This window comes from Prinia subflava, chromosome 2, assembly GCF_021018805.1.
Source record: "Prinia subflava isolate CZ2003 ecotype Zambia chromosome 2, Cam_Psub_1.2, whole genome shotgun sequence".
In the NCBI taxonomy this organism is placed as follows: Eukaryota; Metazoa; Chordata; class Aves; order Passeriformes; family Cisticolidae; genus Prinia; species Prinia subflava.
The window spans coordinates 28,172,901-28,187,800 of NC_086248.1; positions in this window are offsets into that span (position 1 = coordinate 28,172,901).

Consider the following 14,900-nt stretch of genomic DNA (forward strand, 5'->3'; position numbering starts at 1 on the left):
ACGGCAAGATGGATGTCATCAGATTCCAGTGGATGGGGTTAACAAAATAGCAGCTATGTTCCTACCAACTGCAAGAAGGAAATATAAGCTTTCCTAGGCACCATGGGGTTTTAGAGAATGCCTATCCCAGAGAACTGACATATTGTAAGCCTCCCCTACCTTATGAAACAGAAGAGAAATGATTTCAAGTGGGGTCCCAAAAAACCAAGTTTTTGAACAAATGAATCAGGAGATTGCCCATGCAGTAGCCCAAGTCAGAACATGATGTGATGGAAGTCGCTGTACACCAGAGCAGGGGAGAATGGTCCTTCCTTGAGACTTGCACAAACTACCCGGGGACAGCCACTGGGGTACTGGAGTTTGGGATACAAGGGATATGAGGCCTATTAACTGAACTAACTAACCCAACTGAAAAAGAGTTCTTATCAATTTATAAGGGAATGTGAGCTGCTTTGAAAGTGGTTGGCATGAAAGCAAAGCTTCTCCTGGCACCTTGACTCTCAGGGGAAAGTCCCTTATACATATTATGCCATCATGCTGTGTGGAGAAAGTGGATACCTCTGATCACACAGTGAGCTCAAATAGGAATTCCCAGTCACCCCAGGCTCTTGGAGACCATCATGAATTGACCTGAAGGTGAAAATTTTATACTACCATCAGAAGAGAATGAGGAGCAAGTGACATGTGCTGAGGAGACCCCACCACATAATCAGTTACTTGAAAATTAAGAGCAACATGCTCTCTTCACTGACAGTTTCTGCCACATCATCGGGAAAAATAAAAAATTAAAAGCTGCTGTGTGGAGTCGTACGTGGTGAGTCTCAGGAGCTACTGGGGTACAAGGTGGATCCAGTCAGGTCACAGAGCTGAAAGCCATCCAGCTGGCTTTAGATATTGCTGAATGAGAAAAAAGGCCAACACTCTGCCTCTACACTGACTCGTGGATGGTAGCAAATGCTCTCTGGGTTTGCCTGGACTGATGGAAAAAGGTCAGTTGGCAGCAGAGTAAAAGCCATATGGGCTGTTGAATTGTGGCAAGACATCCCTGCCTGGATAGGGAAGTTGACTGTGAAAGTATATCATGTGGATGCACATGTACAGTGCCCAAGAGTTGAGTTCCTGAAGAGCACTGCAGCAATGGACAGGTGGATCTAGCTGCCAAGAATAAAGTGTCTCAGGTGGATCTGGACTGGCAACACAAGGGTGAGTTATTTCTGGCTGGGTGGGCCCATGATGCCTCAGGTCATCAGGGAAGAGATGCAATATGGGATGGGCTCATGATCGAGGGATGGATTTGACCATGAATGCTATCTCCGAGATTATTCATAATTGTGAAATTTGAGTTGAAATCAAGTATGTGTATGAAGCCCCTTTGATCTGGGGGACAATGGTTGAAACATAAATATGGGGAGACCTGACAGACTGATTACATCACAGTCCTGCAAACCTGCCAAGGCAGGCATTACTTGCTGACAGTGGTGGAAACAACTATGGGATGGCTGGAGACTCAGACCCTGTGCCTCATACCACCACCTCTAACACCATCCTGGGCCTTGAAAAGCAAATCCATCACCCAAAAACCCCCAAAGTTGGACAATGGGACTCATTTCGACAGCAGACCCATAGACAGGTGATCCAGAGAGCACAGTATTGGCTCAAGATGCTGCTCTGAGAAAAAAGAGAAGAGAGAGAGGGTGAGCAGCAGAGCCCAGTTGAACCATGTGCACCCCAAGCTGCAGCTGTGGGGATCACAGGAGAGCTGCAGGTGGACCCCAAGCTGCAGTGGAACTGTCAAATGCTCCAGTCCCACTCCTGTAAAGTCAGGCCCAGGGAAGATTCCTCTGACATGTTTCAGAGCCCTGTCAGGTCCAAACAAGTTTTGTCTTATCCCTGTATTTCCATTGTGCTTGGGCTGGGGATTGGGGAAGGGAAGTTAAATCATGAGCTTTCCTGGCTTACTACCTCTGCTTTCCTATATACAACATGGCTTAGCCTGAAGCCACTTGCTATTTTGCCTTTGTCTGGGAAAACCACACCTGGAGCTGTCTTTGGGAAATGTTTTACTTTGTTCAGTGGTGAATATTCTTTTTGGGGTAAAACAGTCTCTTTCATTACTATTGATTTTGTTATTGTGATTTTTCAATAAATTGTGATTCCATCTTACAGTCTCTCCTGTACAGTGTTTCCTCCACTATCAGAAGGATAGTGTGGGTGTAGGAACATTTTGAGTGGGTTTTGTTTTCCCACTAGATTTTAAACACACCATGTGTTAAAGTCTGTATAATAGAAGAGAAAACTTGAGCAATACAGAAATGAAATCTCTTACATGTTTTAATTTGCCAGTTAACTACTGTGTATTTTTCAGCTCTGAAGCCAACACTAACTTTTAGGAAAATCTATAAACCATAGTTTAACAGAATAAAGGAAAGTGCTTTCATGCCTTTTGTTCTTCTTTCTTTCCCTTAGCTCCTTCTGTGCTTCCTCTGCCCTTTGTATCAAGCTCAATTTTTTCTCCCCTTTCATTCAGATCACCCCACCAGGCTACCTCAGGCTGTCTGATGTGTTTCATTGTGTTTTTCTCCTCCTTCTTTTCCCATGAAACCAGGCTTGACTTCTACTCCATTTCTTTTACATTAATAAGTTCACTGTGGTTTTTAGGTCATGGTTCTAGTTTTGTGGCTCATAGTTCCTAAATTTTAGTTCCCCTAGCCATTATATTTTCTTGAAAAAAATGCTCCTAAAGATGGCTTTCTAAGTATTTCTTCAGTTAAAACCCATAAAATAATATAATTAATTTTAATTGTAGGATCAAGATGTGTACATATCATCTATGTCAGATTTTGCTGTCTTATGGATGCTGCTTGTCTTTTCCCTGCAGTTTCAAAATCTCTGAACAATACTGATTCTTCCTCAGGACAGATTGTCATCTTTCTACATGTATCACTGACGCTATTAGCATCTTCTTCCTTTGGATATGTTTAAATTTCAGCAGTGCAGATATTCATAGGTTTTCTAAAAAAACAAAATTTGACAGGACCATATTAATTTCTTGCTTATCACAGTAAGAATACCTCAGCCCAGAAACTATTCCCACCTTCATTTCAAAGTTTAGTACAGCAGATAAGCATAACTCAAAATGGAGACCTCCGTCACCTCCTCAGCTAAATATGTATTTTCAGCTGGTTAAATTTAATTTTCCTTAGCTTGTGAGGATATGCTGTATCAAGTTATGTTCGAGAAAACAATTAGAATAGCAGGTGATGTAGAAAAACTGGAGAGCCACATGGGGTTACATGAGAGGTTTTTAAAAGACACATGGCAACCAAATAATATGTCTTCTACAGGGACCTTTTCAGCATAAATGTTTCCCTGACATGCACTGCCCCAGCTGTTGTGCAAAGCCCTGGTTTCTTGTCCATCTCTTGACCCGTGTGCAAGGAGCAGCTGGTTAACACATTAACACATCACCAACTAACTGTCTGGCATGTGAAGTCAAGAAAAAGGAGAAAGGCCAAGGTACAACGCTAGAAATGCACGAGGCAATTATGAGAAGGGACTCAACACTGTGCATCTTACAATCAGTGCATGCAGTTTGACAGGTTTTGCATTTTTGCCAGTATCAGCTCAGAGCTCATTTCTCTGAGCAGCTGCAAAGTTTGGTAAGCTTCCAGCTCACAGAAAATTCTAGATTTTTTCCCTCATTTGTTCATTTTGGTCTGATTCAGAACAAAAATCCTTTAAAAAAAATCTGGAAAGTGTAATGCTGCTTTTTAGCCAGCTCTGCTTTACGAACGACTACATGGCAGTATGGTACACCAATTACTGACACGCAGTTTGGCTTGAAAGTGGAATCTAAGTGCTGATGGCTATAAATGTCACTCTCAGGTAACACTGCACAAATAAACTTATCCAAATATGAACTACCTAGACTGTCCACTCAGAACAGTATTCATAAATTTCAATAGGTATTTTCTCTTACTGATTTAAAAAAAAAAAAAAAAAAAAAAAAAAAAAAAAAAAAAAAAAAGTCAAGTACCAAAAAGGAAAAAAGGAAAAAAAGAAAAATATTCTCATCTTTGAAGTAATGCTCTTTATCTCTTTTATCAAAGAGAGTAATAGTCACCTGCAAACTCAGCTTTTCATTAAATTGATTAGATACTTTTAAGTAAAATAAAATATTGTATTTAGTGTAAATTCATTCTTTAGCAATTTTGTTCATGCCATACAGAAATCCGAAGCAGAAATGGAAAACTGTCACTCTAAAATTTTTGGGGATTTTCACTGGCACATTTATCTGCAACGTCATGCTTGAAGGGCTATGGAAGACTAGAAATTCTCAACACTTCTCATATCCAGGATTAATTTAGTGTGCTCCATCATAATTTTAAACCAGCTTAGTATGCTATCCTTCTAAAGAGTCAGTCAAGTTTGTCACAGCTATGAGATATATTAACATGAAGACTCTCAAGACCTCCATGTGCTATAGCCCCTAACAAATACAACTACAACAGCACTTCTGCAAAACATTGAAGCTGTCAAGAGATTTTGGCATGTTCACAAGAACTGAAGTAATCATTTCATCACAGCACAGATGAACACAACTGAAATAACATTTCTGAAGGTATGGCCTACAATGGGAAGGAGGCTCACTGAATGGCTGAGGTTGGAGAGCATCTCTGGAGAGCATCTAACCCAAGCCTTTTGCTCTGGTGATGTTGCCCAGGATTATGTCTGGTTGGGTTTTGAGAACGTACACAGATGGTGACCCTCAGTCTTTCAGGAGAACCTGTTCCAGTGTTCACCCACAGTTATGGAAAACGGGTTTTTTCTTGTTTAATCAGAATTTCTATATTTCAGTTTGTAGCCACTGGACATGTGTGAGCGGAGTTTATCTCTGTCTTCTTTATTCTTCCCATCAGGAGGATTTCTACACACTTATAATGTTCCCATGAACCCTCTTTTCTCCAGGATGAATAGTCCTACCTCTACACTCTTATGTCAGGTACTCCAGCCCTTCAGTGTTTCAGCTCTGGCTTGCTGGATTTGTTCTGCTCTCTTGGACTCTCATTTCATACTTCCCTTGTACTGGTGGGTTCAGAATTGGACACAGCACTCCAGGTGTGTCTCACAAGTGCTGAGCAGAGGTGAAGGATCACCTCCTTCAATGTGCAGGCAACACTCTTTTATCAATGAGTGTCACAGTAGTATAGGTATTTTGTTCAGAAGCCTCTACTGTTTCCTTTGTTGTAAAGCTGTCCCTATAGTAGAAGTTTTCAGCATCAACCTATATATATATTTTTTTTTCATTAACTGTAAAAAAATCAATGCAGAAGAAAAATAGGACCAGCTACATTGCAAATAAACCAAATAAACATGAAGTTGTTGGAGTCTGGACTAAAAAAAGGAATTACCTTTGAGCTTGTTTAAGACTCGGAAATTTAAATTGAATCATTAGGGTAAAATTTCATTATTTTCTTCTCATCAGCTGAAGCTGTTTCTTCCACAATCCTTGAGGCACCTGAAATCTGCTCAGCAGTTCTACTGGTGTTCACATCACTAGAAAATAAAGAACCAAGTACCTTTGTGTCCCACTACAGTCATAACACAGTGGCCACTTCTCACTCCTGATATTATCCTAGTCCCAGTCCCAAGTGTCTCAATAATCTCCTGACTCACTGTAGCTACATCCAACTGTTATATCACCAAACATACGTCCCAGGTGCAAGGCAACTGAGAAGCAGAGGTGAGATGTGAGTTGTCTTTTAAACTGCCACTCAACCATCCTATTTTAAACTTGCCTGTGCTAGAAATGCTTACAATGCTAGACACAGATTTACATGGCTAAGCATTAAACAGCAAACAAGGAGTGGGATGCTGACCCTGCCTCAGTTGTACTAAATGTAAAGACCATTTCACTCTGTTGCCCAATCAAACATTTTTGTTTAAGATAATGAATGTTTTACCTAACCTGCCTTCAAAAAAAAAAATTTTCCTCTTAGAATAATAGAATCATAGAAATGTTAGGGTTGGAAGGCACCTTAAAAAGCATCTACTTCCAACCTGCTAGCCATGGGCAGGCACACTTTTCACTAGACCAGTTTACTGAGAGTCCCACCCAACCCAGTCTTGAAAATTACCAAACATGGGGCAACATGTTCCAGTGCCTCACCAACCTCATAGTGAAAAACTTCTTCATAATACCTAATCTAAACCTACTGTTCTTAGCCTAAGACCTGAACTGTTGTCTGAAATCACCAGCTTTGTGATCTATAGCAGTTAAGGCAGCAAACAAAAAATACTAAGAGTTTTAGGAGAAAGAAAACAACATAAAACTTTAGGCTATACTACACTGGTTTAGCTCTTTTTATAGGAATACCTTGTAAATAGTACTCTTCTTTTTATCCCAAAAGTAAACTCAATAATGTGCAGAGAAAGATTATACAGATGATCAAAATTTTGATTAAGTTTTGATTAAATAAATTATGATGCATTGTTCTGAAAAAAATGATTGAAAGGTATTTATGAAAGATAAATGTAACATCATGGACATAACTAGAAAAAATTGAATAGGGAGTACCTATTTATTCTCTAAGAATATCCTGAGGAAGGGGGACATTTTAAAATAAAAAAAAGAGACCTTTTATTCACACCTGACTGACAAAATCACCATAAAATATAAAGGGTAAAAATACATATATAAAAATTACTTTATTGTAATTTAAAGATTATCATTTAATGTTGCATTGAAATACCAGCTCAGAAACCCCCTGATCTAAAAGATGATGGCCAATGTGAGAATTATCCGTGTTCCTGTAATCATTTCACAAGATTTCAAGCCACTATCAGACACAAAAATATATGATAGAATGTATCTGGTAGCTTCTTGTAATCTCATCTGTTGAAATGAGGGGACAAATACTGTGGTTGGAACAAAGGTAATGAGATGAAAATATTGAGTTTTGTCCCCTTTGCTTGCCCTTTGCCAAACAGGCCTTGGAGAATGACTGTAAGACAACATTTCTTCCATTTTTCTGGCATGTGTTACTACCAACCTCTGATGAAAATTGCAGCTTTGTGGAATACTTGATCAATAAAATCCTCAAATCTGGTGTTATCAAAGGATTTGTCTTCCACTCGATTTTGTTTCAATATTACAGTGAAATAAATCACGATTTCTAAAGCATGGGCAATGAATTGGAAATGCCAGAAAAAATATAAATGCAACCAACACTTTTTACTTTACCAAAGCACATAAATTTTGGGTTGGTTGTACAATTAAAAGCAGAAGTTGCACTCAAAAAATAGAAATTAGGAACATAGATACTGAAGATATATCTGTGATCATGGTTATTTTTCAGACTGACATGCAAAGCTCTCTGAGGCTTTTCACATCTATGGACGCCAAGAAACCAGCTGAACAGCATTTTCCTGTCACAGTGCTGCCCTCAGAGTTGGTTATGTCTGAGATTTCATAGGTAAGCCAATGGAGTAGCACTTCAGATTTAACATATAAAATTGTCTGTGAGCCCAGCTAAGCTCAGTACTCCTAAACCTGCTCGAATAGATTGTCTGAAAAGGCCATGACTCTCCATGAATGAAGATTTGTATGAGTGTATGATAAGAAAAGTTATCTTTTACTCACATTGTGATATTGGGAGGGGCTGTGTAGCTACTTACAGTCCCCTCTAAACCTATTTTTCTATGAACTAGACTTATCTGTGATTTGCTGACATCCATGAGTAACCTTTTGTGAGACCCAGGCAAAGAAAAGGGAACTCATGCCCCATGTTTGCAGCTTTTATCATCAGAAATACAACATTAGTAATTCCTTTGAATGTCTAAGAAATTTTTGTAACATAAAAAGACCTGTGGAAAATAATTTCTTAACTGAAGTTTTAAAAATTCATGCCATGATTGTAATACATTTTTTTGTGTATCAGTGTGTCTTGTGAAAAATGAAAAAGCCAAAACACACTAATTATGTCCAATAAACCTGGACTAGGAAACATATTGTTGAACAGTCTTTTGATTTTCTGATTAATTGCAGTGTTTTTCTTTCAGAACTATTACAAAATCTACAAATTGAAAAAAACATACCAATATAAATCTTGATGATCTAGTCTGGATTAAATTTTTTATAGTAAAAATGCTGAAATAGGCCCGTTTTGTTTGTTGGCTTTGTTTATCTAATGAATATGCAAATTGCCCTTTTCCTAATGCATCTTTCACTACTAAAATCACAGAAATTTGTAAAGGTCAGTTTTATTAAGTGAAAAGAAATAAAAAATTTTGATTTTGTTTCACTATGTTCCCATTGAATTCAGATTATGCTGAAATAGTTTCAATAAACTTCTGTGTTGTTTTCTGGAAACTGAATGCTAAAAAGGGAAAGAAAATAAGAACTTTTTATAACACCATAAGACAAAATATATTAGAGAAGAAAAATATCCAACTAATCTAGTTGCCTGTTTATATATGATATAAAACTAAATTAGAATAAAAACAAACAGGAATTTCTCATTATTGTCTAAAATTACTACTTTTTCAATGTTTTAAGGTAAAAAGGTAGGGTCGGAAATTTATCATACCTTATGTAAGAATTTTCAGCACTGTTATAAACACTCACCTAAAAAAAAAAAAAAAAAAAAAAAAGACTGATATTGATAGTGGTTTACTTGATCAAATGACTTCCAAGTCTGATTAGACATTTTGTGAAAAACAAGAAACAAGCAAAATTCTGTTTTATTTTATAAATTTTACATTAATTGCTTTTCATTTCCTTTGAGAGTACTCCTTTGTTCCTACTCTGCAAGAATAAATATCCAGTTTTCCTCTCTGTATTTTTATTATTTTTTGTAGCAGTACTGCCATCTCCCATTGTATACATAAAATAAACAATCTCACTTTTTATGAGTTGTAGAGTAAGAACATTAAAATATTATTTGTTTTTATTTCAAAATGCCATATAAGTACTTTTATATGCTGGCTTAAGACAACTTAAATTTGCTTTAGCACAAGGTCAGAATTTTTTTCCTCACCTCAAAGAAGCTTTCCATAACCATATAGTGTTACAAAGGGCAGTGTTGGGTAAATTGGGCAAATTGGGTAAAAAGACAGAGAAAAAAAAACCAGCTCTGAAACTGAGTATTTAACACAATTAACCTAATTGGTAGAAGTCAAATTCTTGTTGGTTGGTAGAAGTATTTTCTTGTTTAGAATTCTGCTATTATTCTTTAGAGTTAACATTTCATTTTCTAGTACTTCAAAATCAGGGTGAACAAATCCTTGCACTAGGCATGATTTTACTTAGTGAGGAAAGCAGCCCCCCTTTTGCCTTTAAATAGACATATTGGTTCTACTGTATGATTCTCTTAAAAAAAAAGTAAAAATCCCAGAAATACTGATAAACCCTCTCAACATTCACATTTTCAATGCACTATAATTAGGTTTCCAAATTCTCATTTTTCATTTGCTAAATAAAAGCATAATATAGTTTTTATTGTGCTTGCAGTAAAACAATAATTGAACACCAGAAGGGCTTTCAGGTGCATATTATACATTTGACAACATCTAAGTACACAGAAGAAGAAACTAGAAAATTATATCGATTTTCTTTGGAATGGCAAGACTGATACTTCTTCATTTGAAGGTTTTGCTTTTCCACAGAAGAAATGTGACAAAGGAAATCCAGCCTATAAGGAAAATATATAACAAAACAATATATAATTAAAAATTTATCATTTCAGAACTAAACCATACGTCATTCTACTGCTCATAATGGAAAGAAACATGAAATGTACTTTAATAAAGACAATTAAAGAGAAATAATTTTGCATGTGTGAAATTATTAATCCATTTTTCTCTGCATATCTATCTATATCTATCTATATCTATCTATCTATATCTATATCTATATCTATATCTATATCTATATCTATATCTATATCTATATCTATATCATCTATATCATCTATATCATCTATATCATCTATATCATCTATATCATCTATATCTATATCTAATCTATATCTATATCTGTATATCCTTTCTCTGTTTGAATTTGAAAATCAAGAAGTGGCTCCCAAAGTAGTCAGAAATGTTTCTTTTCCTTTAATGAAGTGAAGACCAGAATTCACCAGAACAGTTGTGTTGAATATCAACTTTAACATCTCTAGTGTATTTCCCAGAGATGCACTTTTCCATGGTAAAGGTTTCACTAAGGTAAGGTACAGTGTCAGTGGAAAAAGAGAAGTAACAAGACTCTCATGTTGAATGTCTAAAATGCGAACACATGGAAGGCTGAGGATCAAGTTCTTAGCCTGCTCAATTCAAAACAATTCAAAACCCCTCAGATACAAGGGGACAAGAGCACTCACCTCACACTGAAAGTCCTGTATCTGCCCTGAATACCAATCGAATGTAGTGCTACACAAAGACTTCTGTTTTCCTTCCAGCAGAGAACAAAAGCAAATTTCAGAATCTCACAAGTCACCATGTCACAGAACAGTCACCGTGCCATCAGCTGCATAGGGAACAGATTTTCAAAGTCAAAAAGTGGGACACCTTATGCCATCTGCTTTTATAGTCATGAAGCACTTATGTGCTTGGTCTTCTGGCCCTTTGAGTTGGTTTAGGAAATCTCCTTCACAGCAGTGAAGACATCAAAGAAAGTCTCGGCTCTACTATTTTTCTGTTATGGGAATAATCATTTATAAAAGCATACAAATTATTTTTATACCATAGCACAAGTAACATTATCAAACCCAAGAGTTTAGGAAACCAGTTTGCCAGCAAAACTTTGTCCTCTGCATGTTGCTCTGTCGTGATTCCTGTGGAACAGCATTTCTTGTATCATTTTGTCATACCACTTTTTCACAAGCCCCCAAACATGGTTTTAAACTTCTTTATAGTGGATTTTCTGCATTATTTCAAATTTAATAAATGTAAGAAAGTCACAATATGTCTAAAGTTGCACATTTACATGAAAATAGAAAGAAAAAAAAAAGAACAAAATATAAAAAGAAAAAAGGCATTGAAATGCCAGACACTAAACTTGGTTTTAGAATTGGAGAACATACTGCAATTCATGCTGATATGTTTACAGACTTTTCTGTAAAAACTCAGTGGCATCTGCTGAGTTCTTGTAAGGATTTTGAAATCTACACTCAGCAACATAAATGAAAGATTACCAATTTTATCTTTAATAACACCTTTTCCACACAGAATCTGTATATACCTCAATCATGTATATATTCAATTTCACATACATAATGTTAATTGCTAAAAAAAAAATGTTCTTTTTTGCAAGACATTTTGAAAAAGCCCATCAGATCAGTTGCAAATGCAATTACAAAACAATGAGGTATTTATCTCATGGATTATATAATTCGAGAGAAAAAAAAAGTTTGAAAAATTATGAATATTTTCCTGCCTGTTCTATGTAAGTACTAAAGGTTAATGACATTTTAAAATAATATTTTGCATCTCAGAGTTCTCTTGGACAGCTTTGAATGAGAGTTAATTTTTACCTAAAATTTATTGAGTTACATATGTACAAGGCAACTTCATGGCCTTTAACTGCTGTAACAGCTAGCTTCAGTACTTAATTCTCATAATTGTTTATTAACATAACAGTAATTTAACCCAAGTGCACATCTCACTGCTCATGCCACGTGCACACAAGTGAGATAAGGTGCTTTGAGTCACCACCCCTGGAGGTGCAGACATGGCACTTTGGGACATGGTTTAGTGATAAAGTTGGCAGTGTTAGTAGAATGATTGAACTTTATGATCTTAAGGGTCTTTTACTGCCTTAATGGTTCTATAATTCTGTGATTCTGTAATCAAATTCAACTCATATTAAGAGAGAAAGGGAACAAAATACATGTGAAGTCTTCAAGATTCTAAAGCTATTCCCCTACTTATTTTAAAAATATAAGAAATTTAATGAGCTTTCACACTTTCTGTAGAAGAACAGAAAAGTCTAATGCTATGGCAACTAAACTGCTGTGTAAAACTTATTTGGACACTGTTGATACTGCACTTATTTATCCCAATTTTTGAACTACTACATGAGGAGTTATACCAGGCTGTAACTGTGTACATCTACAGTAAAGAAATTGTGATGCTCCTCAAGAGGCTTCTTACAGCTGATTTTACCTGTGGAAAGTACAAAAGTAACCTTACCTTTGTCCACAGCAGTTGAAGAAATCTTCTGAAGAATCTTCTGATAAGCAGAAACATTCTCTCAGTTGTTAGAATGACAAAATTTAAATGAAACAGAAGTTCAGATCAGGAGTTATTCTATACCAACATCTGGAAAGCCACTAACTCTGGTTTACCTGAATCTAAAATGATAAAATCCAGCTAAGTATGTAAGAGTGGCAGAATGAAAAGAGATGGACTAAAAAAAAAAAAACAAACTCAAGCAAAGCAGCAAAAACTAAGCTTTTACAGAAGTCTAGTACCAAAGACTTGGAAAAGAAATGGACCTGAAAATCTACATCTTCTACAGAAATTACAAGAGTTTCTTAGAGAAGTGAAAAAAAGGGGACTATTGTATTTTAGGTTAGGTAGACCATATCATGGAAGAAACTGAGATATTTGATTTTAGAACCTTCAAAATAATAAATCTCAAATCTCAAGACCAGATAAAAAGTGCAGAGTGAGTAAATATTCACATATATTAAAATATTTGTAAAGGTTCACAAGTCTAGCAGCTAGACTTGTGCAAAGTAGGGGCCTTATTTTGAACTCACTGGGTCTATGACAACTTACATCAGATGTTATCTTTCCTATATTTGATTGGTATTGTTTAGATTGAGAATTATATTTTTTCCAATGAATAATAATGATTAATTTGAGCAGAGAACACATACCTATTATTTTTTTCTTAGTTTAGTGCAGAATTCTCATCACTTTTGATGAATACAGGCTTAATAAAATAATTTCTTTTATACATAGGCAGATGGATGTGTGGATGGATAGGTAGATGTATACTTCTGTGCACTGATGTGTGTGTTTTCATAAAGTAAAATAATACAAGTCTTGCAGTAGAAAGATTTGCTTAACATATATTAGATGTGAAAGTTACATATGTAAGAGGATATTATCTAAGAATCATATTCAGCTCAATAAAATGGGGCTCTGACTAAAAATATAAATCAGTCTTTTTAAAATTTACCAGTCTTGTGTTATTTTTAGGCAACAATTGAAAAAGTGTGATTATATTTGAAAACACACATTTCACTTAGATTTTAACTATCATATGGAATTTCTGTGGATCTTTGTTCATACTTAATAAAAAACAGTAGCAATTTTTAAGAATAAATCATTCATAATAGTGAACATATCTTTAATAAAAATGTACTGGAATTATTATTTTTTTTAGGAAAAATGCCAGTGTTTGGTATTATGGGTTTTTTTGTAAATATGTTCAATTTTAATTTTTTTTATCAAGTCATATCTGAATTCAAAAACTACTTAGGTCTGAAGAAACTGTGGTAAATGGATCTTACCTTTGCCCTTTTTATGTATGATGGATATAAATTTCAGCATCATAGGTTTTAGAAGTTCATCTTAAGTACTTACTTGAAACTGTCAACCTGTTCAGGAATGAGTAATAGTTTACTCTAACTCCAGATTTTAGTAAACAAATATCAGACAACTTATGATTTGGAATGATTTTTATATTCCTCTCAGTTCTCTCTGTGTATCATGTCCATATACAAGGTCTAAACCTTTCAGACACAGTAAAAGAAAATAATTATATTTCTAAAGAATTATGGACTACTACTATATTTACTGCAGCTCCATATGTTGGGTTTAAGTTAATAACTCATATGTTCTTCCTTATATTTTAAAACGTAAGAACTAGCAGAAATGCTAGGATAGTGACATTCACTCTTCCATAACAGTATGACTCAGCTGGTAATTTTATAATGCATATTAATTAGGGTTCCTAAGCATTTACCAATTTCTTATCTCAATTTCTTCCATGTTCAATATCCTCCAAGCAACCTCCCCAAATTTTTTCACTGTTAGGGTGCTCAGGCATTGGAATGGGTTGCCCAGGGAGGTGGTGGAGTCCCCACCCCTGGAGCTGCAAGAAGAGCATCCGGATCTGGTGCTGGCTGAGGAGGTTTAGTGGTTCAGGGGTTACAGTGGCAAGTGCAGGGTGGGTGGTCGGAATGGACGATTTTAAAATGCCTCTTCCAGCCTCAATGATTCTGTGATACTAAAATTCTATTACATTTACCAAGTATTTATAGGAAGAACATATGCTTTCTGGTGGTGATTATGCAATGTTTTGTCAACAGTTGTATGTTGGTGGAGATTGTACAAATATAATATATGTAATTTTGGTATTTCAGCATTTTTTTCCCCTCCTAAATACATATATGCAGTTGTTTACACTCTACAGGTTAAATACACATTCCAGATCCCCTTTGACAGGCAGTAGAACTCAGACATAAAATGTGTTGTCTTTTTGTTATAACTGTGCAAATGATTTGGGCTATTAGACAGTTAGCAACCTAATTGCTATAAAAATTTGAACAAAAAGAGTCTTAAGCGCTCCAGGTTTTTTAGATGTAACATCTACATTTTATCACATAAAGTTTAGGCATTTAGTCTAGATTACTCACTCTCTCACCTCTAGATAATAGGAATCCTATCTGAAGGTTAAATATGTTTCATAAAACTTGGCATCCTTTGAGGTTGTTACTATTCAGATAATGAACCCTTAATAATAAATAGAGGTATCACACCTGCTTAGCTATTTTAGAAAATTCATAGTGTCATTGAAACTCATAGTGCTATTGAAACAATGAGGAAGACAGACTTACCATAATGAAAAAAAAAAAAAGTCAATTATTATCCATTTACATGGAGTACATTGG